Raw genomic sequence first — 24,734 nt, 5'->3', positions numbered from 1 at the left:
ACAAATTCGTTCACCACAGAATAACCATATTCATTCAATTTCATATTTGGATTTTGATTTATCAAAAATCAAGTGGCATAATGAAGGAAACATTTGACAAAATAAAATTCGTTAGAAACAAACAAATTAACTATGAGAAATTTTGTTAAGAATCCACGCTAACTGTTCCTAACTAATTGTTCCCAGCTAACTGATTACACTTTATTTATCGCAATTTAATTATCGCAATTTACATTATCGCAATTTTATTTATCGTCATTTAATTTCTGTTATTTATTTTTACGCACTTTAAATATCGGGACACGTATACAAGGTTTTGACATATCATATCGACCCATCTATATATATTATTTGGAATAACCATAGACACTCTATATGCAGTAATGCGGGAGTTAGCTATACAGGGTTGAGGTTGATTCTATAATAATATATATACTTTGAGTTGTTATCGAGTCTGAGACGTATACGGGTCACGACACGTATTAATTAATTCGAATATTATATAGTAAACTATATATGAATTATTATTTGTACACTGCTAACTGTGGACTATCAACATTGGACAATTAAAATGAATTAAAATATTGATTATAACATATGAAACTAAACATTTCTTCAAGTTTGCCACTTGGTCTCATCTTAAACCTCATTTGTATCTTGACGATTACAGTCTGCGTTCAAACCTTTCATAATTCTTGAAAACACCTCAGTCGATAGGATAAATCAACCGCACTTCATCTACGGAAGAAAAGATTTATGCATATAGTTATGCACCTAAGAAACTCTCGGCAATTGAGTAAAAGTTTAACACGTAGCCGCGTCAGATCCTTTGACATTTATTAGCAAAAATAACTTTGCGATCCCTTTTCAAAGTAGCCAATTTTGTCACAGCTCCAGCAGGTCAACTTCGACTTTTCATTCGAAGTAACCTTACTATAAATCCTGATATATACGATTACCCTTTTGATACCGGAGAATTCTTTTATATTCCACCATATTACCAGCAGACGTACCAGCAACCTTGTTGCTTCTTGGCTTAAATCTCTCTGACAAATCATTATATTTATTCATTGAAATCCTATCATATACTCATCCGCATCTTGTAACGAGAACTGCCATACCAATTACCGGGAATCAGCAATCAGTACTTTGAAAACTCACAGCATATCTACATCAACAGTTATATGTATGACATTTATCTCTTAGAATTATGATCTCTCATTCTGAAATTCTGAAAAGCACTCAGTCACAAATCAATACTCTGAATGTTGAAAAAGCTGAATGAAACAGCAGAAACCATAGACAACCATAAACGCCCTTAATCATCGAAAGTTTGATGATAAAGAATAGTATGTTGGAAAAGCTCAGAAAAGTTAGAACTGGAAAACTGATTGAGCAAACTACGAAGGAGTCTTTGAACAAATCACAAGAACTAAGCTTGTACATTAAGAATCCTGATGATTCTGTTTCTGATGAAATCTTTAGCGAATACCTTGCTTCTGACTCCAAACTCTCGCGGATAAATTTTCTTCACCACCCTTCGATATTAGAAATTCCAAGATATCATCGTATCTTTCATTATAAATATCCTCTATATTTCTGAAGATATTTTCATAACTATTCTAATCTGAAATCATTAATCTCTTCGTGCTATCAGTGTTACATCATAAAGAAACTGTTAGTTTCTATATTCTGTAAACTTTTGAGCTTAAAATATGAATGTTATTGAATTAATGTTCGGAACCGAAGCATGAGTTAGTATAATATAATGACACTTGATCAACGTGATTATATTACAATAAGTCATGCTGAGTTTCTAAATGGAACATGATGATTCACAGATCATAACGTCACCATGTGCCATGTTACACGACTCTTACGTTCTGTCTAATCTATAAACATATTAAGAACATGTTTTTCTTGATAGTCCTATCTTTCCTTGAATTCTGGTAATTTAACAAATCAAATTGTGCTATTACCATTTCTTTCTTTGGACACTAACAATGTTCATTCTGAAATTTATATCTGCGAATTCTGGACCATTACAAGAGATGCACAATCGCAAGAAGAAGAAGAAACGAAGGGACAAAGCTCCGAAATATAAATTGGAGTATAAATCGCAGCAAATAAGGGGGGAAGTATTAACTGTAGATGACAGTGATTATAGGAGACAGGAATAGGGACATTGAAATATAAGGAAGAATATAAAGCCCAACAACAACACCGAAATTACAAACTGTGGATATCAGTGCGTATAGCAATATAAAGACACGGGAGGATTATAAATACAATAATCCCTAGAGCATAGTAGAAATAAAAAGATTCATCATGTGGAAGTTGGAAAAGGAGAATGAATGTTACGACAGTCAGGATAAGGACAAGGATTAGAATTGGATTAAGCATTTTCATAATCTTTTGGATTTGGGAATTGAGTATAGAAGTGGTGAAAACTAACGGAACAGAAAAGGTAAATTTATAATGGAAATATCAGATGTAGTAATCAGGACAAATCGTCGCATTTAATTATAGAGATCTTAATTTCCTTATTCGCCAAATAATCAAATCTTTTATATTTCGAAGATTTTCTTTATATCCCTTGAATTCCGGAATTTAATCAAGACGACGTCAAAAGTTAAGACAAACTTTATTTTTTTTTCTAAATTCAACCTTGACTCTGTCAAAAGTTAAGATGAATCTTTACTTTCCTATTTCACTCTTTGGTGATAGCTTCATTCGTGCTCTTCGAATAATCGAATTATTTTATCTGTATTATGCAATAATGATAAAACTCTATTTATCAGCTCATATTCGTCAGGAAAACATATTTATCGTTAGCCATGATGACCTCACTCAAATTTCGGGACGAAATTTCTTTAACGGGTAGGTACTGTGACGACCCGGGAATTTCCGACTAAATTTAAACTTAATCTTGATATGATTTCGACACGATAAGCAAAGTCTGTAATGTAGAGTCTCAAAATTTTTGAACTATTTACATGGATTCATTTAACCTGCGACTATTTCCGACGATTCACGAACAATTGTGTGTAAATAAAAATGTAATTATATATATTCATATATAAAATTTATTTATGATTTAAATGAATTATTATTTTTTTTATTATCATTTTATAATATTATTACTATTATTTAGTTATTTTTAGGATTATAATTAATATAATTATTATTAATATTATTAGTACATTTACTATTAATATTTATTAAAAATAATTATAGAGAATCAAAATCAGTTACATATATCCCTCAAAACTATTTGTGATTTTGTAATTGTCGGATGTTGTTACAAGTCCATTTCAATCTTGAATACAGAACAAAAACTCTTTCATTATATAGGCACCTGCATTTTGAGAAAGAACCAAACCAACAAAATTCATGAAATAAAGCTCGACACCTCTGTTCTTCATCTTTTTAACCATATTTTGATTTCAAATGAATTTCCAAAATGTAATAATGTAGTCTTGTTAGGAATCGTCTATCTAAACTATCTGTAAGTTTTCAATCTTCAATTCTTTCTATCAATTTCTAATTTGAGAGTCAAAGTTTTGGTTTTCAAAGTCAACTAAGTGTTCTTGAATCAAATTCGAGTTTGTTTTGATATCTCCAGTTAATTTGATGATCCATAAAGATTATAGGAATGATTTGCAACACAATTCATGTTGTAATCATAACCTATAACACTCTTAATCTAAAAATCAATTTTTGTGTTCTTGAGTTCTTCACAGTAATATACACTAACGTAAATTCGAAACAAATTTCAAAAACTAAAAATGCAGAGTTGTTAGGAATCATTTACTTAAACTTCCTGCAAAATCTCAAGTTCCAATTCTTAATAGCGAATTCGAATTTGCGAGTCAAAGTTAAATTGTCAAAAGTCAACTATTTTGTTCTTGGAGAAATTAGAGCTTGTTTTGATGTTTTAAGTTCAATTGACGATTTCAATAGTTTTTAGGAATGATTTGAAACATGTTTCATGTTGTAAAGATTGTCCAAAACGAACTCAAAATTGAAAACAAAATTTTTTTTTCTTGGCTACAAGCAAGCAGTAGGATTTTCTTTTGTTTTTTTTTCTCAATTTTTTTTATATCATGAACACATTTTTTTTGTTTCATGTTGTTTTCAAGTAATAAATGAAAATCCGAATTCGTTATTTTGATTTTTGAAGTTCTATGGTTGAATGGATTTAAGGTAGAAGATGAAGAAGATGAGTCAAGTTGAAATAGATAATAGATATATATATTTGGGTTGCATACTAAATAAGAAAGACATGAATGGCAGAATGGTTAAGGGTGTTTGTGGGTGAGCGAGAGGTCTCGGGTTCAAATCCGATTCGGGACATTTTTTTTTAGAAAGGCTTTTGAAGGTAGATTTCATTACCAAAATTATTATTATTATTATTATTATTATTATTATTGTTATTGTTACTAAAATTATAATTTTTATCATTATCATTATTACTAATATATGTATTATTACTATTATTATGATTATGATTATTATTATTATTATCAAAATAACACAAACTATTATTATTATTATTATTATTATTATTATTATTAATATTAGTATTAGTATCATTATGTACTTATTAGTATTATTAAAATCATTTTTAAATATATATATATACAAAATAAATATATATAACACATAATTTAAGATATAATATAAGTATACGTTTTTAAATGGAATTTAGTATAAATTCTATATAACTACAAATACATAAATAATATATAGTAATAAATGAAATGATGTGATTTCCATTATATGTGTTAATAGATATATAAATGATATAGGTTCGTGAATCCAAGGTCAACCCTACACTTGTTCAATGTCGTCATATGTATTTTTACTACAAAATACAGTATGGTGAGTTTCATAACTCCCTTTTTAAATGCTTTTGCAATATATATTTTTGGGATTGAGAATGCATGCGCTTTTATAAATATTTTACGAAATAGACACAAGTAATCGAAACTACATTATATGGTTGAATGATCGAAATCGAATATGCCCCTTTTTATTAAGTCTGGTAATCTAAGAATTAGGGAACAGACACCCTGATTGACGCGAACTCTAAAGATAGATCTATCGGGCCCAACAAGCCCCATCCAAAGTACCGGATGCTTTAGTACTTCGAAATTTATATCATGTCCGAAGGAGGATCCCGGAATGATGGGGATATTCTTATATACATATTGTGAATGTCGGTTACCAGGTGTTCAATCCATATGAATGATATTTTTGTCTCTATGCATGGGACGTATGATTATGAGAAATGGAAGTATGAAATCTTGTGGTCTATTAAAATTATGAAATGATTATTTATGTTAAACTAATGAACTCACCAACCTTTTGGTTGACACTTTAAAGCATGTTTATTCTCAGGTACGAAAAAAATCTTCCGCTGTGCATTTGCTCATCTTAGAGATATTACTTGGAATCATTCATGACATATTTTAAAAGACGTTGCATTCTAGTCATTGAGTTCATCAAGATTATTATTAAGTCTATTATAGTAAGATATATTACGAAATGGTATGCATGTTGTCAACTTTCGATGAAATGAAAGATTGTCTTTTCAAAAACGAATGCAATGTTTGTAAAATGTATCATATAGAGGTCAAATACCTCGCGATGTAATCAACTGTTGTGAATCGTTTATAATCGATATGGACTTCGTCCGGATGGATTAGGAAGTGTCACTTCAAGACTTAGGCATGAAATGTGATTATGCTAGTGTTTGAGGATTGAAGATTTGAAGGGTGTTGGTGAAGAGATTATTTGGAGCTTGCTTTGAGCTTGTGTTAGTAGAAGAAGATAATGTTTGTGCTTGATCCTAAGCAAGTGCAATTTTTTAGAGAACACTCTAGCCATCAAGTGCATATTCATGAAGGTATTAAAGTAGGTCTGTGTAATTGGCTCATCCAACCAGATCTACATCATTCCAAGCATAGTCTTAACATAAGCATAATTACCTTTCCCTAACCCAATACTAATATCTTGGTCAACATTTCCCTGATCTGCATACTTCGGATATCCATCCACTTTATTTACTTTTCCGCACTTAGGACTTTTAGCTAAAATCAACTACTATCTTTTATGCAGGTAATTTAACTGAAAGACAATTATCCACTTGATCTTCAATTCGTTAATTAGCAAAAAAAATACGACACTAGGTTAACTTACACCTTCTACACCTTAGAAAGTAAAAGTAAATTTAGGCCCCGCAAAATATAAACAAACGAAGACACTATGTGCTACCGAATCGGAGATCCTTCGACCTAACGACACTGCACAAATAAAACCGTCCGTTAGTAGCATATCACTGCTTTTCTTGGCGCCACTACCGGGGTATCGAATATTTTGATCGAGAAAGATTTTTATACAGACAAAGTATTGTTTGGTGGTGTCTAAGAAAGACAATTATACACAGATTTGGTTGTTGGATTTTCCGAACAGTCTCCAATTATATTGGAACCAAAAGGATCATGCCTCTCCGTAGTCAGCCTGGCCATCTCAATACGAGTAATCTGTGAGAAATCCTATCAGTTAAGATATCCGATCTGGTTAGCGACCGAATTTCAAGAATAATTGTTTTTATTAAATTATCGATCCTTTTAGTAAATTAATATTTTCTAAAAGTTACTTTTGAGTCTTTTTCAACAGAAAAATCTAAAAAATGGAACAAGACACCCTTGCTTCTATGCATAAGTCATGCTTAGAGGAAAGAGGAGAACCAATCACCTTAGGAAAAGAAGGAATTCCTGAAATCAGTTCACACATGATTAAACTAGTCAGTATGATCTGTAAATTTCAAGGATTACCGACTGACTATCCGAACTTTCATTTAAACAAATTTATTAGTCTGGTTGACTCTTTTAAGAAGGAAGAAAACGAGAAAAATATTTTAAAACTTCATCTTTTTCAATATTCGCTTTCTTCACACGCTTTAGCATGATTTGACGAACTTAACCCGAATTCAATCCATACATGGGAGGATTTAGCCACTAAATTTCTAAACAAATTTTATCCACCCTCCCTGCCAACCTGTTTAAGAAATGACATCACAAACTTTTCTCAAAAAGAAAATGAGTCATTGTGTCTAGCATGGAATAGAATAAAGATGTTGCTTAAAAGATGTCCGAATCATTCGTTAAGCTGGGTAGACACAATCTGTACGCTTTACAATGGTTTGACCAAGGATGATAAGTCTCTCCTAGACATGGCCACGCAAGGCAATTTCATGTCCCGAAAAGCAGACGAAGCATGGAATCTCTTGGACACAATAGCTGCACAACAGGAAGATTGGAACAATGAAGCTGCTGAGAAGGATGACGTCTTCGCTCATACGGTAAAAATGCTGAAAACCAGGTTACAAGATCTGGCCCTCACTCTTCAAAATTTACCAATTCCTATAAACTTCGATGCTACTAGAACCAATCTAAGGTATCCTTACCCTAGATGGTCACATAAACAGCAAAATAGCTCGGATCATAATATAATCTTCCCGTTGCAAAAACCTACTCTCCACTCTAAGGAAATTTTAGTGGAATTTATGAAAACGCAATACACGATAAACCTTCAAGTCATAGAATGCCAGAATAAGTTCGACACTTTTATAAAGACTTTTAAAGAACTAATCATAAATTTTTAGCTTACGCTTAAATGATTAACCACTAAAGTTGATATAGAGTGTAGTGAGTTTGATGCCCTAGTAATTACTAGAGGAGGGAAGGAAACGACTGTCAATATACCCATACAAGATTTTACCGATAAGGAACCTGTGCCAATTGACCCAGTGGTCAACCCACCCGAACCTATCTTTCCTAAGCCCCCGAAAATTATTCCACGCGCCCGCATACCTTTCCCAGGTAGGCTTAGGAAGAAAAAACAAGAAGCGCAATTCGCTAACTATTGGGATATTATCAAGAATTTGCATTTGAATGTACAACTAGTAGATGCTTTAGTAGAAATGCCAAACTGCGCTAAATTTTTCAAAGAACTGCTTTCAAACAAAGAGAGATTAAGAGAGATAGTTAGCTTGCCCTTAAGTGAAGAATGCTCGTTAGTGTTACAACATGGAATTCCCCCTAACTTAGGAGATACAGGAAGATTTACGGTACCTTGCTACCTGCAAGATGTCCAAATTAGCAATGCGTTAGCAGATTTAGGATCCAGTGTAAACCTAATGCCATATTCGTTATTCAAAAAGCTAGGATTAAATGACTTAAGGCCTACCAGAATGACTATCCAACTCGCGGACAGATCAGTTAAGATTCCACGGGAAATAGCTGAGGATGTCCTAGTTAGAGTGGATAAGTTTGTGTTTTCCGTTGATTTCGTCATTATGGATATTGAGGAAGACACGAAGGTCCCACTCATTCTTAGCAGACCATTACTAAATACTGCCAAGGCCATAATTGACGTTCACGAGAAATCATTGAAGTTAAGGGTTGGAGGAGAAGAAATCACATTCAATGTTGATCACCTCATGAACCATCCTAAGGAAGAAGATGTGAATCTCTCAGATTCTTTTCAAGAACTCGTCAACGAATACCTGGAAGAGACCATGGCTATATGTAGTCAAGATCAAATTTCTAAGGATCTGTTCTTTACACCTCCTAAAGGAAATCTCGACAGCGTTCAGCCATAAACCTTAGTCAACACATATCTCCCCTCTCTGAAAGTAACTTTCTTGGCAAGACTATTCAAATAGCTCCGCTAGGACAAGGCATTCCGTTACCTCTACTAAGGAGAAGACCGAATGAAGAAACAGATTTCATTCTGGTACATCAGGAACCCCAGTCAAAGGAGGATTGTGAGGAGTTTCCCGAACCTACCTTTGAAACTAAAGAAGACGTTTTTGAAGAGGAAGCATTAAGAAGGACAATTTCTAGAAATGAAGAACAGATAGCATCAGTGACCGTTACTGAAGAATCAAAATTCCAGGAGAAGTATGACTCGTTAGACCGAAAGGAGATAGCTAGGATGAAGTCATCTATCGAGGAACCTCCGGAATTGGAGTTAAAGAAGTTATCCGACAATCTGGAGTATGCATTCTTAGAAGGAGAATCGCAACTCCTTGTAATCATCTCGAAAGACCTCATGCCACAAGAGAAGGAAAAATTGCTTCAAGTATTGAAATCACATAAGAAGGCAATTGCTTGGAAGATCTCCGACATCAAAGGGATCAGCCCCAACTATTGCAACCATAAGATCTTCATGGAATATGATTTCAAACCTTCAATTCAGAGGCAAAGAAGGGTCAACCCTATGATTCAAGAAGTCGTCAAGAAAGAAGTAATCAAACTTCTGGACGCCGGTCTGATCTATCCTAGCTCTGATTAACCATGAGTTAGTCCTGTTCAAGTGGTACCCAAAAAGGGAGGGACAACCGTAATTCAAAATGAGAATAATGAACTTATTCCAACTCGGAAAGTCACCGGTTGGAGGGTTTGCATAGACTATCGTAAACTAAACGATGCAACCCGAAAGGATCATTTTCCATTACCTTTCATCGATCAAATGTTGGAACGTCTATCTGGAAATGAATACTACTTTTCCTTGACGGTTTTTTAGGCTACTTTCAAATTTCCCTTGATCCAAAGGACCAAGAAAAAATAACCTTTACCTGTCCTTATGGAACATTTGCGTATCGACGCATGCCCTTTGGGTTATGCAATGCACCAGCTACATTCCAGCGATGCATGCTGGCAATATTCCACTATATCATTGAACGTTGTATGGAAGTCTTCATGGACGACTTCTCGGTCTTTGGTAGTACCTTTGATTCGTGCCTATCAAACCTTGACAAGATGCTCACCCAGTGTGAAGAGTCAAATTTAGTTCTGAATTGGGAAAAATGTCACTTCATGGTTAAAGAAGGGATAGTTTTAGGACATAAGATTTCAAAAGCAAGAATATAAGTTAATAAGGCTAAGATTGAGACCATTACTAAGCTTCCAGAACATACCACTGTAAGAGCGGTAAGGAGTTTCCTAGGACACGCCAGTTTCTACCGACTTTTCATTAAGGATTTTTCAAAGGTCACACGACCTGTCATTCATCTCCTAGGAAAGGAAGTCCCATTTGTCTTCGATGAAGAATGTCAAAAAGCATTCAACTATCTGAAAGAACAGCTAACACATGCACCCATCATGATAGCTCCTGATTGGAGTCTACCATTTGAAATCATGTGTGATGCGAGTGAATTCGCAGTTGGATCTGTGCTTGGACAACGGATAGATAAGAACTTTCATTCAATCTATTACGCAAGCAAAACCTTAACCGGAGCTCAAGAGAATTACACTACAACACTGCTAGCCGTAGTATTCGCCTTTGACAAATTCCGTTCCTATCTCATCCTGTCCAAAACTACAATCTATACAGATCATTCAGCCCTCAAATATCTATTCACTAAGCAAGACGCGAAACCAAGACTCCTACGATGGATCATACTCCTTCAGGAATTTGATATTGAGATTAAAGATAAGAAAGGAGCAGAGAACATCGCAGCAGACCATCTTAGTCGTTTGGAGAACCCAGCGATGGAACAACTTGCAGAACAAGATATCAGAGATAAATTTTCGGAAGAACAGCTTATGAGTTTAGGACAAATTCAAATAGGATCACAATTTACTGACACTTCTTGGTATGCCGACATGGCCAACTACCTAGTTACCAGAGTAGTACAAAAAGGAATGAGCACCTCCCGAAGAAGGAAGTTCTTCAGGGATGCCAAGTACTACTACTGGGAAGTTCCTTACCTGTTTAGAATTTTCCCTGATCAGATAATCAGGAGGTGCGTAGACGAAAAAAAAGCAGCAGGAATTCTTCACCAATGTCACCATGGACCAACTGGAGGTCATCATGGAGCAAACTTGTAACAACCCGCCAAAATCGCTATTGATGCAGTACGTTATTCACTGATTTCATTGCGAGGTATTGACCTCTATATGATACGTTTTGTAAACATTGCATTCTTTTAAAAAGGCACACCATAAATGAATATCTAAATCCAAGGTTTTCGACATATGATGATTTCTACATATAGACAATCACCGTAAATAATAGTTTACAATAATACATCCGTTGACAATGCAGACAAAATAAGATACATGGTGATGATTTTGTAAATGCAAAGTTTTCTCTAATAAAGCATGTATGACTCCATGCACATAGCTTGTATAACGTATAAGTAAACAGCAGAAGACTTCTAGGGACCTGAGAATAAACATGCTTAAAAGTGTCAACACAAAGGTTGGTGAGTTCATAGTTTTAATATTGCGCATAATCTGTATATAAAGGTGGACCACAAGATTTCAGTTGTTTCATCCAAAACGTTTATCAAAATATTCTACGAAATTGAGCACCCTGGTAACTAAACTTAACGTATATATAATAAGTACCCCTGTTTTAACATACATGCAACCAACATGTACAATACACGCAAACCAACGTGTACTAAACTCAAATAGCATATGTTTGTTTTATAGTTCAGGCTAGGGTTTCTATACCTGGAACAGACGGGGATGTCAAGCCCTATGGATCCATATATAACTACTCGCGCCCACCAGTTCTTATAACTGACAGTTACTAGTTACCAAAGCTAAGGGATTTTTGGTTCAAACTCGGTGTAAGATTTAGTATGTACTTGTATCCATTGCGTTTAAAATAAAGTGCATGTATTCTCAGCCTAAAAATATAGATTGCAAAAGCAATTAAAAAGGGAGCAAATGAAACTCACCTGACAACTTCAGAAATAAATCACAGAGATGTGACCGAATATCGGAATGCAAGTAACCGTAGACCTCAACCTAGAGAACATAAGTTGGTCAATAAGTGTCTAATAAGCTAGGTCGGTCCATAGGGTTCGTATAGTCCTATTGCACAAGTCCGACTCATAAATTTAGCAAAAATTAGCAAAAGTCAACAAAAGTCAAAGTAAGTCAAATGTAAGTCAATCGCAAGTCAAACACAGTCAACATAGTCAACACAAGTCAACAATCTCATAATATTACTCAAGTTGGTCAAATAGTCAAACATAGGTCAAACTTACGTAATTCATTTTCATATATAAAAAAATATATTATTTACATATATGTATTTTTAGGTATTTTGCAGCTGATTTCGTGTCCCACCAATTTCGATATAGTACCTTTGGTCGTGACCATTGGAACGTATATCATCCCACTTTTCTATAGCTAGTTTATTTGACAAAAACAGAATTACAGTTGAAAAGTTACAGCCTTGCGAAAACAGCCTCTTGAAACATAAAAAGCTGATAAAAATTGCTGTTAAGAGTTCAAAATCAACAACGACTGCCCATTTTCACGCTTGTTTTAAACCCGTTTACACTCAAAAAAATCATACATATAATATACTGTTTTAAAGCTTATCATAAAGACTTTCAATACCAAATGATAGTTTTTATCCAAACTTAATCGATTTCAACTTACGAGCCCTCAAAGTTGGCCCGAGAGTCATTTTGACACTTTTGTCAAAATACTAAAATTTTTTCCATTGACACCTCAAATTCTAAACCATAATACTTGAGCATGTAAAAATCATGTCACAAGTCCAAAATGATATTTTAGACGTGTTAGATACCTTTGTTTCTCAAAATTTCGTATATGGGTCAAAGTAGGCGCGTATGACCCAAATGGATCATAAATACCCATTTTGACCAAAACATGGAAAAACTCATTTTTAAAATATTACAATCTTCAAACTTATCTAAATTAATATATCGGACGTGTCCACGGTGCCCGTTACCCATTTTGACACTTTTTGGCTTAAAACGGGTCAAATGTCCAATCCGGCGATTTAAATTACATGGTTTATATATATACAAAATTACCACTTTAGAACACCCCACACTATATGAAATAGTTAATATAACTGTATTAAGTTCATACAAAAAGTCTCAAGTCTCAAGTATTGGTCATTATTTTTATAACCCGAAACATTTGCAAAAATACAAGTTTAAAAAAGGTAGTTACAGCAGCAACTTCTGTGATTTTTAGAAAAATCATCGCAACTCCAAATCAGTCACCGTCAATTGGAGATGCGGCGTTCTTAAGTGGAGAATCTACAGAAAAATTCCCATAACCTGGTTCGACCCAGATCAGACCCAGTTGCAGAAAACGTTAACAGTGGTTCGTGCAGTTTTCAGAATTCAAACAGCATTTTTATTAAAATGTACCAAACTTTGAACGAGCGTAAAAGTCTAAAGAAAATTCGAATCGAACCGATTCTTGAGTCTAGTATCAGTGGTTTTTCAAGTCCAACAATCCTATAAACTCATATTAGCAGCTACAAGTCATTAACCATGTCAAAAATGTTCATAAACAACATATAAAAACATAACTTAAATCGTTCATAACTTAACTTCTATAAATCAAAAACATATGATATCTAAACGAAAAGTTAATAATTTTTCAAGCTCATTTCAAAAATCATCATGCCATGATCAGATTATAAATTCAACTTTTTGATATTGCTCAATAACATCATATATATCTATTGCAATATCGTGTAAATATGCTCTAGAATCAAGGATAATGAAGGCGTTTCTACAAGTAATAGGCCAAGATGTGCAAATTTGTATCGGAGAGTAATTTATATAGAGTTTTGATGATTTATGACCTTGGTTGATCCCGATACAAGTTAAGGTCTAATTTATGCTCTAAAATGGTAAAACAAGACTCCAAAGGTGTTAGGCTTCGTCCAAATGAAAGAAGATTGAAAAGAAAACGAAACAGCAACTTTCAGTACATCGGGACACCATCCAATAATGTGGGACGCCGTCCTTCCTTTCAAACTGGGACGCCGTCCGGGCTTTTAGGACGCCGTTCAGCCCTTAACAACGAGACACCGTCCAGCATTCTGGACGCCGTCCGGAAGTAGGTTTCAGCCTACTTTTGCCTTTTGACCTACTTTCTCCACTTTAAAACCTACTGATTGAGGAACTGTTTTATCACATACGAAACCAGAGGTTACTGAGACGATTTTGGGAGCAAATTTGGTGAACTCCAAGCTCTTGGAAGAGGATCAACATCAAGTCTTCAAAGATCAAAACCTTCTCCATCCAAGATTCATTCTCTATTAGGTTGTTTTCTTGTTCTCCAACAATGAATTCTACTTATCAGTTGATTGTTATTTTGTTTGTAATTATGATTGTTGGCTAAACTCTATAATGTTCATCTAGATAAATAACTGAGATGTTGAATGTTTACTTTTGATTGATTGTTATTATGCACGATAGTTTGATGTTTGAATACAAGAACCATTCTTGTTAAAGCTTAATCCTTTTGATTCAACTAATTGATATGTTCATTTGATTAAGAAACATCATCTTGTTAAATTAATGTATTGATTTACACCTAGTGACATGTGTTTATCCATCTTTTACCAAAAGGGATAAGTTGAGTTCAAATGATTAGTTTCCATAGGAATGTAAGAACGACTCTTGTAGATACTTTCGGATAGCCTAATTGATATGTGTAGTTATATAGGTGAACGATCAATTCCCTAGATTATGTTATACATATTTTCATTACTCGATTCCATATAACTAATAGGTGTTAGTAATTTACCTTATCTAGTGACGTTTATAGGGATCTTATTACCACACTAAATTGATTACTTGGGTTGGGTGAATTAAGCATTTAACTGGACCAAGGGAATGAACTAGGCTAAATCATAAGTTGACATAGGGGTGGATCATGATCAACACACCATTGACTTGATCTTTCTTTAAGTCTTTAGACTAGTTGAATTAATTGATTATAAATAGGAGGTCTTAGATGACAAGAACATCACTTGCATCTTGTAATCCCGTTTGAGTGTTTACTCAAGACTACTCTTGGTGAACCGATCAATTAGTTCTCGTGCATAACCAATCAATCCGGTCTTAATCCTAAATAATATTCAACATCGAGGGTAAAAAGTCTAGATGAGCATTTTTCCTTAAATTGATATCAAAACTATCTTACTTGCTTTCTTTGCACTTATTTTCGTCTTATAAACTTAAAAGACCAAAAATATTGTTTTTACATTTAACCTTCTCTGATTTGGCTAAATCGTTAAATAGCCACCAAAACATAAAACTTGTACCTTTAAGCTTCATTTACTTAGTTAATCATAATATAGTTTATAATTCTAGTTTGACTAATATAACTGTCCTTGGAACGATACACGGAACTAAACCAGTTACTATACTACTACACGATCGGGTACACTGCCCGTTAGTGTGTAGCCATCTTTAATCGGTATTTTTCCATACTATTTCATATAACAATTCATATACCACTTTTCGCACATCAAGTTTTTGGCGCCGCTGCCGGGGACAGTTTTGTGTCAAAATAGAATTATTAACTAATTTGTGATTAAGTAGTTTCTTAATTATTTTAATTTATTAATAGTCTTTGAATAATCTTGAAGAATCGGTATGTTTAATAGTCTTTGTTAGTTGTGTGATTGACAGATTATAGGTTGCATATGCCACATACCCGAAGTTCAGAATCTCCATTACTTACACCGTTTACGGAACCTGATAGAAAGCTTGGTAGAATTCCAAAAGAAGTACTTGAACTTTTTGAATCTTCATCAAAGCAAGAAACTTTTGATTCAGAATCAAGTACAACCAAGCCTCGATATTCAGATTTTGGTAAACCCGTTCAACCCCCAAATTTTGAAATGGAAGGAGAAAGACCGTTGGTACCAAGACAATCAATGGCGGCTAAGATGAAAGCAACCCGAACCGGCCAAGGTAGTGCTATTACTCCGCCCACTGGTGAGGTAAATTTTGAAATAAAAGGACCTATTTTTCAAATGATTAATAACAGGTGTCAATTTAGTGGTGATCCAAATGAAGATGCAAACGAACATATTCGTCTCTTTCAAGAGATATGTCTTCTTTTCAAACTTAAACCAGACACTGACCAGGTCATATTTTTAAGACTTTTCCCATGGACACTCCACGGGGAAGAACGAAGTTGGTTAGATTTATTGGCCGAGGCTACGATAGAAACTTGGGATGGTATGTTGGAAAAATTTCTTAAGAAATATTTTCCAGCTTCTAAGTCCGCGAGACTCCAACACGAAATTACCCAATTCTGTCAAAAGCCGATGGAAACCTTGTACGAAGCATGGAATCGATTTTCCAAAATGCTAAGAGGTTGTCCAAACCATGGCTTGGATACCTTTCAAAAAGTCCAAATCTTTTACAAGGGTTGTGATGTTGCAACCCGAATTTCCATTGATCAAGCGTCCGGAGGTTCACTCATGAACAAAACCAAGCAAGAGGCTTATGAGATAATCAAGAAGCTAGCCGATTATTCTCATGAGTGGCATCAAGAACACCCAATTACTCGTAATGCTCAAGTCCAAAGCGCCGGTGCTTATGATGACCTTAGTTCCCTAAGTGTGAAAATAGACTGTGTTGCTCGAAACACGGACAAAATCACCAAGGAAATTCATAGTATGAAAGTAGGTTGTGAATACTGCGGTGGACTCCATTTAGGAAAATATTGTGATGCCGGTTTAACTATGGCTCAAAAAGAAGAGGTGGCTTTCATAAGCCAAAGAAATAATAATCAATTTCAAGGAAGAGCCCAGTTTAACCGGAACTTTAACAACCCCTACAACCCTCAAGGTCAAAATTCCAATTACCAACAAGGGCCAAGTAGCGGGTACCAACAACAAACTCCGGGTTTTTATCAAAAACCCCAACAGGAAGAGAAAAAGTCAAATTTGGAGAGTATGTTGGAAAAGTTAATTGCATCACAAACTCAGCTTGTCACAAACATAAACCAAACCAATGAGAAAAACGAACACCAGTTTAGAAACCAACAAGCCATAATATAGAACTTGGAGAAGCAAATGAGTGGGTTAGCTAGTTTACTTAGTGAGAGAAAACCAGGAAGTTTACCGGGCGATACCAATAAGAACCCCCGAAATGAGCACGCCAATGTTATCACCACACGGAGTGGTTTAGCATACGATGCTCCAAAAATGCCCGAAAATTCTGATTTCAGTGTTCCGTTGAACCAAAATGATGAACCGGTTAAGGAACTGGAACAAGTGGTTGAAAAGGAAGAACGGGAAAAACCCGTAGTGAAACCATATCAACCACCGCTCCCATACCCAAGAAAGCAAAAACAAGAAAGGCTAGAGGCCGAAAGGTCAAAATTCCTAGATATGTTTAAACAAAGTAACATAAATATGCCTTTCATTGATGTAATCTCGGGTATGCCCAAGTATGCTAAGTTCTTAAAAGACTTACTTACTAATCGGAAGAAAATGGAGGAACTTTCATCCGTCACCATGAATGCCAATTGTTCAGCAATTTTGATGAACAAAATACCAAAGAAGTTAGCTGATCCTGGAAGTTTTACAATACCATGTCTCCTGGGAGATTTGGAATGCATTAAAGCATTAGCGGATTTAGGGACTAGCATAAATTTAATGCCTTATTCATTATATGTTAAGCGAAACCCCGGGGTACTAAAACCAACCCGAATGGCAATTCAACTAGCGAACCACTCCGTTAAATTCCCCCGTGGAATTTTAGAGAATATGTTAGTAAAAGTGGGTACCCTAGTATTTCCGGCTGATTTTGTAATTTTGGACATGGAGGAGGACACACATGTGCCTCTTATATTAGGTCGACCTTTCCTCAATACCGCTAGAGCTATGATAGATGTTCATGGGCAGAAATTGACCCTTAGTATTGAGGATATGAAGGTTACCTTTTCCGTTGACCATGCCTTGCAATACCCCAAGTCTACTATTGATCAATGTTATTATTTGCAAACCGTAGACACATATTTGGAGTTGTTGCAGGAATTTCCAGAATTGCAAGGTACGGGAGAATGCATTTTTGCGGAAGGTAATGAAGAGAATATGGTGGAAGAAGTGGAGATGTTGACCACCTTGATGGCTAACGGTTATGAGCCAAATGATGAAGAGTACAGAAAGTTGGATTTGGGAAATGAATACCGATGTAAAACATCGATTGAAGAACCCCCTGTTTTAGAACTCAAGCCACTTCCAAAACACTTGGAATATGCTTACCTTCAAGAGGGTTCTACTCTTCCGGTTATCATTTCATCCGAACTCTCTGTAAGTGAGAAGTCTAAACTAGTTTCCATGTTAAAAGCCCATAAACCGGCTCTAGCGTGGAAAATTCATGACATCAAGGGTATAAGTCCCTCTTATTGTACGCATAATATATTAATGGAAGATAACTATAAACCATGTGTATAAAGATAAAGGCGACTGAACCCTAATATGCAAGAAGTTGTTAAAAAGGAGATTGTCAAACTCCTAGATGCGGGTCTTATTTATCCAATTTCGGATAGTCCTTGGGTGAGTCCGGTCCAATGTGTACCCAAAAAGGGTGGCATGACCGTTATCACCAATGAAGACGACCAATTAATTTCAACCAGGACTATCACGGGTTGGAGGGTATGCATTGATTACAGAAAATTAAATGATGCTACCCGAAAAGACCATTTTCCTCTTCCTTACATTGATCAAATGTTGGAAAGATTGGCAGGAAAGAATTTTTATTGTTTTCTTGACGGTTTCTCGGGATATTTCCAAATCCCTATAGCACCCGAGGACCAAGAGAAAACCACCTTTACATGCCCTTATGGTACTTTCTCCTATCGACGTATGCCCTTTGGCTTATGCAATGCTCCTGCCACCTTCCAAAGGTGTATGGCAGCTATTTTTCATGATATGATTGAAGACTTTATGGAAGTATTCATGGATGACTTTTCAGTCTTCGGTGATTCTTTTGACTCATGTCTTCATAATCTTGAGCGTATGTTGATTCGGTGTAAAGAATCTAATCTTGTTCTTAACTGGGAAAAATGCCATTCTATGGTAAGAGATCCTCTGCGGGACTAGAGGTGGACAGAGCTAAAGTGGAAGTCATAGCCAAATTAACACCACCATCAAATGTAAAAGGTGTAAGAAGTTTTCTGGGGCACGCCGGTTTCTACCGTCGGTTCATTAAAGATTTTTCTAAAATTGCAACCCCAATGAACAAACTTCTTGAAAAAGACGCTCCATTTGTCTTTACGGATGAATGTCTTAACGCCTTTAACCTCCTTAAAGCAAAACTCACGCAATCACCCATTCTTATATCGCCGAATTGGTCAATTCCATTCGAACTTATGTGTGACGCTAGTGACTTTGCTATTGGTGCCGTCTTGGGGCAGAGAATTGAAAAACATTTTCAGCCCATTTATTATGCTAGTAATACATTGCAAGGAGCCTAACTTAATTACACTACCACCGAGAAGGAACTCCTGGCAATTATCTTTTCGTTTGATAAATTCCGATCCTATTTGGTACTAGCAAAGACGGTTGTCTATACAGACCATTCGGCATTAAAGTACTTGCTTGCTAAGCAAGATGCTAAACCCCGGTTAATACGTTGGGTCTTGCTTTTGCAAGAATTCGACATTGATATTAAAGACAAAAAGGGGGCCGAAAACCTAGCAGCCGATCACCTTTCTCGACTTGAGAACCCGAATCTTGAGGTTCTCCATGAGACCGTTATTCAAGATAATTTTTCTGATGAAAATCTCATGAAAATTGAGAAAATTGATGATCCCTGGTTTGTAGACCTAGCCAACTATCTTGCGGGTGGATTCCCAGAAACCGGTATGTCACATCAAAAACGAAAGAAATTTTTCAGTGACATAAAATACTATTTTTGGGAAAACCCGTATCCCTTTAAACGGTGTCCCGATGGGATAATCCGTCGTTGTGTCTCCGGGGAAGAATGCAATCAAATTCTTCTCCAATGTCATCTTGGTCCCACTGGTGGACATTTCGGACCCCAAATCACGGGGAGAAAAGTGTATGAGGCCGGTTTTTATTGGCCTACCATCTTCAAGGATGCCCACCAAATTTGTAAATCATGCGATTCTTGCCAAAGGGCAGGAAAAATTAGTCAAAGAGACGAAATGCCTCAAAACATAATCCAAGTTTGTGAGGTTTTCGATATTTGGGGCATTGATTTCATGGGACCATTCCCAAAATCTAATTCCAACCAATACATACTCGTTGCAGTTGACTACGTGTCAAAATGGGCAGAAGCAAAGGCTCTCCCCACAAACGATGCACGAGTTGTTGTAATTTTTCTTAAAGAGCTCTTTGCCCGATTTGGTACCCCGAAAGCATTAATTAGTGACCGTGGTACCCATTTTTGCAACACCCAATTAGAAAAGGTGTTGAAACTATATGGGGTAACCCATAAAATTTCTACATCTTATCACCCACAAACAAGTGGGCAAGTTGAAAATACAAATCGGGCACTAAAAAGGATCCTTGAGAAAACGGTTGGATCAAATCCTAAGGTGTGGTCAACAAAGCTTGCTGATGCTTTGTGGGCGTTTAGAACCGCCCAGAAAACTCCTATTAGAACCACACCTTACCACCTAGTCTATGTGAAGGCATGTCATCTCCCTTTGGAGATAGAGCACAAATCACATTGGGCTCTTAAGACATGTAACCTCAATCTTGAAGAAGCAGGAAACTTTCGTTTAAACCAACTTAATGAGTTGGATGAGTTGAGACAAATTGCCTATGAAAACTCACTCATATACAAGGAAAAGACAAAAGTTTGGCATGATAACCGTCTTAGGAATCTGAAAGATTTTAAAGAGGGTGATCGTGTTTTGCTATTTAACTCAAGATTTAAACTTTTCCTTGGAAAACTCAAGTCCCGATGGATGGGACCATTTGTTGCTAACAAGGCTTTTCCATATGGAACGGTGGAGTTAAGGAATGTAAAAGGTAAAACGTTTAAGGTGAATGGCCACCGGGTCAAGCACTATGTTGATGGTCCCCTAGAAATCGAAGATGAGGTTAGCCTCAACTTCGAGAACAAAGCGTAAATCGAAATGGGGACGAGTTGGGTGAATGACTCGTTAAAAAAAATGGTTCACAAATGTAAATATTTTGAATTGTGTGTACAATAATTTTTAGTTTTGTGCAAAATGATTTACGTTTGGACTTTAAACGTGCGAGTGTCGAAAAATCAGGTCAGTGAGTTTTAGTGCATTTGGACGCCGTCCCATTTCTCTGGACGCCGTCCCACAATTTATTCCTGGACGCCGTCCCAAAAGCTAGAAGCCGTCCCACTCTTTAACGTTGGACGCCGTCCCATAATCTGGACGCCGTCCCAACTGCCTGACTCAGAAAAAAAATTACGTGTTTTAAACCCTATCCACCCCATTTCTCAACCACAAAACACATTTTTATCAACTCTCCTCTGCCAAACACGAACACACTTCCAAAACCCTAATTTCCTACCTCAAATTCGCGTTTCCTTCTACCAAATCCCAGCTCCAATCATGTTTTCTAGGGTATGGTTACTTCTTTTTCACATTTTTCTTTCTCAATTACTTGAATTGTATGTTTATATGTATAAATTGGTGAAGGATAAGTGTGGGGTGTTTGATTTTCATGATTATTGTTTAGATTAACATGCCTTAGTTGTTTAATTACCCATATTGAGTTGATTTTGCAAAAATTACATGTTTTTAAGGGTATGCTCATGATTCTAGGGTTTGTGGAAATTGAATCCGAATTTAGGGTGGTTAATTCATGATGTTGAGTTTATGTATGATGTTAATGAAGGTTGTGAAGTGTTTAATTATTGTTGGTGATATAGATGTCAATTTGGCCGGGTCATAATTTGAATGTTCTTGAATTTGTAGCATATTTTTGAATTGAAATGAACCTATGAAACATGTATGCTTGATTTTCATTTGTGTGAGCCTGTTGAAGTAGATTGATGGTATAGGTTGCTATAATGTATGACGTTATAATGGTCGTTTGAGCTAAAATTGTGAAAATTGTGTTATGATTTGTGATGAATATCGTTAGAATGCAAGTTTAAATGTTATGACCTATAAACGCAACATGCTTGAGTCCTAAGTTGATGCTAAATTGTGAAGTTGTGATTTTCATTTTTGAAAGTGTAGTAGCGAGTTCATGTTGACTTTGGTTAAAAATTGTGAACATACACTTTTGTTTAAATGATTCATAATACTTATGAACTTTGAATGGAATGATTAAGTTCTCTTGCTACTCGATTATGTTTTTAGCTAACATTAACACAACGGTCTCTATGTTCTTTTGGTTTGGTGTTATTATGTTTTGCAGGGACAATCTAGCCGAGGAGGACCAACAAAGAGAGGCAGGACGGCAGGTTTGGAACCACCACCACCACCACCGCAACAACATTCATCATCATCGTCTGGAGAGGAAGAAGAGGAGGATCTAAATGATCCTCGAGTTTGGTTGAGACTGGTTCAAAATGACGACGACTACGCAGAAACATTTGAGAGGGTAAACAGTAGGCCTATTAATGCCACATGGTACTTTATCTGGGGCCCGTTGGATGAGGTGGGTATGCACCGACATGTTTCCAACTTATTAGCCATCCCCTACGGTAGGATATTTACCCACGCATGGGAACAAGTTTTCAGCATCAACGAACCAATTTATCCCGTACTACTAAAAGAATTCTACTCAACGGTACGGTTTAATAATGTCCGTGATTATTTGTCAAATGATTTTCTTCGGTTTAGGTTGGGGGTGAATATAGGGGTATAAGCAGTTTTGAGCTATGCAGAGTTTTGGGTATTTTTGAGGAACTCACCGACACCCAGTTAGGTGATTACTTACGGAGTTCCGATTACATTGGTCGAGTTCCATTTCATGAGATTGCTTATTGGCGAAGAATTTGTGGGCCAAATGCATCTACACCATTCAGATCGAGCAGACACAGGTATAATGAGATTACATCCCGGGATGATAGACTTCTTCATCGACTTATTGCATGCACTTTCAATGCAAGAGTCGAAGGCAACGAAAAGGTTAAAACTTTGGATCTATGGATAATGGACCAAATTAAACGGGGTTGCTATACCGACATTCCTGGGTTGATAGGAAACTATTTCCTGGCCATCGCTACCGAGACACGGCGAGACAAGCCGCTTCTTGGAGGCCAGTACATCACCAAAATTGCTCGACACTTCAACATAGATTTCAGCCGATTACAGGAGTGTACTAACATCATGAACCCATTAAAGAAGGTTTCTTATATCAATGCTGAAATTCTTATGAAAGATAGAAATGGGCATTTGGTACCTTTTGTGCAGGTGGCGCAGGTGGCGCGAGTGGTAGTGGCGTGTAGCAAGAACAGCAGGTAGAGGAGGAAGCAGAAATGGAGGCGCAAACGAATGTTGGTGATCAGGGTCCTTGGCATCCGTCCCAATCTAGTTGGGAAAGTTTGGTTAGTAGTGTTAATAATATGAGGTTGAGTCCGAGTGAGCAAAGGACACACAACGACCGAATGTGGGATAGTAATCAGTGAATGGAGCAACGACAGATTGCTCAAGTGCACGATCAGGGATGGATGAGTTATGGTATTGACTGGAATAACCATAACTCAGAGTTGTTTTATTCCAACCCCGAGCAGTACTATGGGACGACACGTCTGACACCCCAATATTACACGGATCCTCAAAACCCACCTCTTCCTCACCCGATTTATGATAATAACGCTGCAATGCAGGATGCTAGGAATCGATTTGATTGGGAATATCCGCAAGGACGCCCGTACAGAGATGGTTCGGGAAACTACTTTTGGCCATATGGTAACTAATCCAGTTAAGGCCTGCGTGCCTTTGATCATTTTGTACACTGTTTTCAGACAATTTAATTTGTGTGGTGTGTTTTTAGACAATATTTGGTTTGTAATAATTGACTAATCGTGTGGTTTGATAAACGGTTGTGGTTGAAAAAATACCGTTATTTTTATTATTATTTGTGTGGTTTGTTAATTTGTGCAGCGTGATTGAACTTCAAAGCCTGGCATTAAGTTCAGCAACATTTGATATTATGATGTGTGTATAATGATAATCGCGGAATAGACGATGCTCTTATGCTGGCAGTAAGTTCAGCGGCATCCGTCTACATGTTCCACGATTTGGAGGTTAAAAATTGAAAATTTCTACAATCACCCTATCACTTTGCCCTCTAAATTTAATCATTTTTCTGATTTCATGCAATGAGGGCCTTGCATGATCTCAAGTGTGGGGTGGGGAATAGAAATTTATCGGGAACTCGTTTTACTAAAAATAAGGCGTTTATTTAAAAAAATTTAAAATTTTCAAGTAGCCTTAAAAATGATTAAATGTCCAAAAACCATGTTACACACATTGTGGTCTTAAAATCTAGAAAATAAATGTTGATTTATGTTTTAAATTATTAATAGTCTTTGAAGTTGCTCTATCATTCAATTATTTGGATGAAAATCCAACTAGTTAGTAAAGCTAACTTGTAGGTCACTTATACCAAAACGAGTGTAAACCGTGAGAGAGCGGTGATTGTATAGCGTGGTCGAAAACCGGATCTCGCGCCAGATCGAAAACCCTAAGGGCGATCCTCATTGTTTCTCCTAACAAGGACAATGTTGCGTCCGACCACTTGATATGACCAATAGGATGTATCTATTCCATCCTCAATAAGTAAAGTCTTCCGAATGACACACTTACTGATTCAATTCAGAAGATGTAGTCCAGACCAGTTGTAGGGTGACGAAAAATCTTGAAAAGTCATTACTAACATCGACTGGAAATCTACCAGGCCTCAACGTCAAACAGGGAAACTGGTAGTCAAAG

Source organism: Rutidosis leptorrhynchoides, chromosome 1 (genome assembly GCF_046630445.1).
Source record: "Rutidosis leptorrhynchoides isolate AG116_Rl617_1_P2 chromosome 1, CSIRO_AGI_Rlap_v1, whole genome shotgun sequence".
NCBI classification, from domain to species: domain Eukaryota; kingdom Viridiplantae; phylum Streptophyta; class Magnoliopsida; order Asterales; family Asteraceae; genus Rutidosis; species Rutidosis leptorrhynchoides.
Note: the sequence above shows the minus strand (reverse complement) of the source record.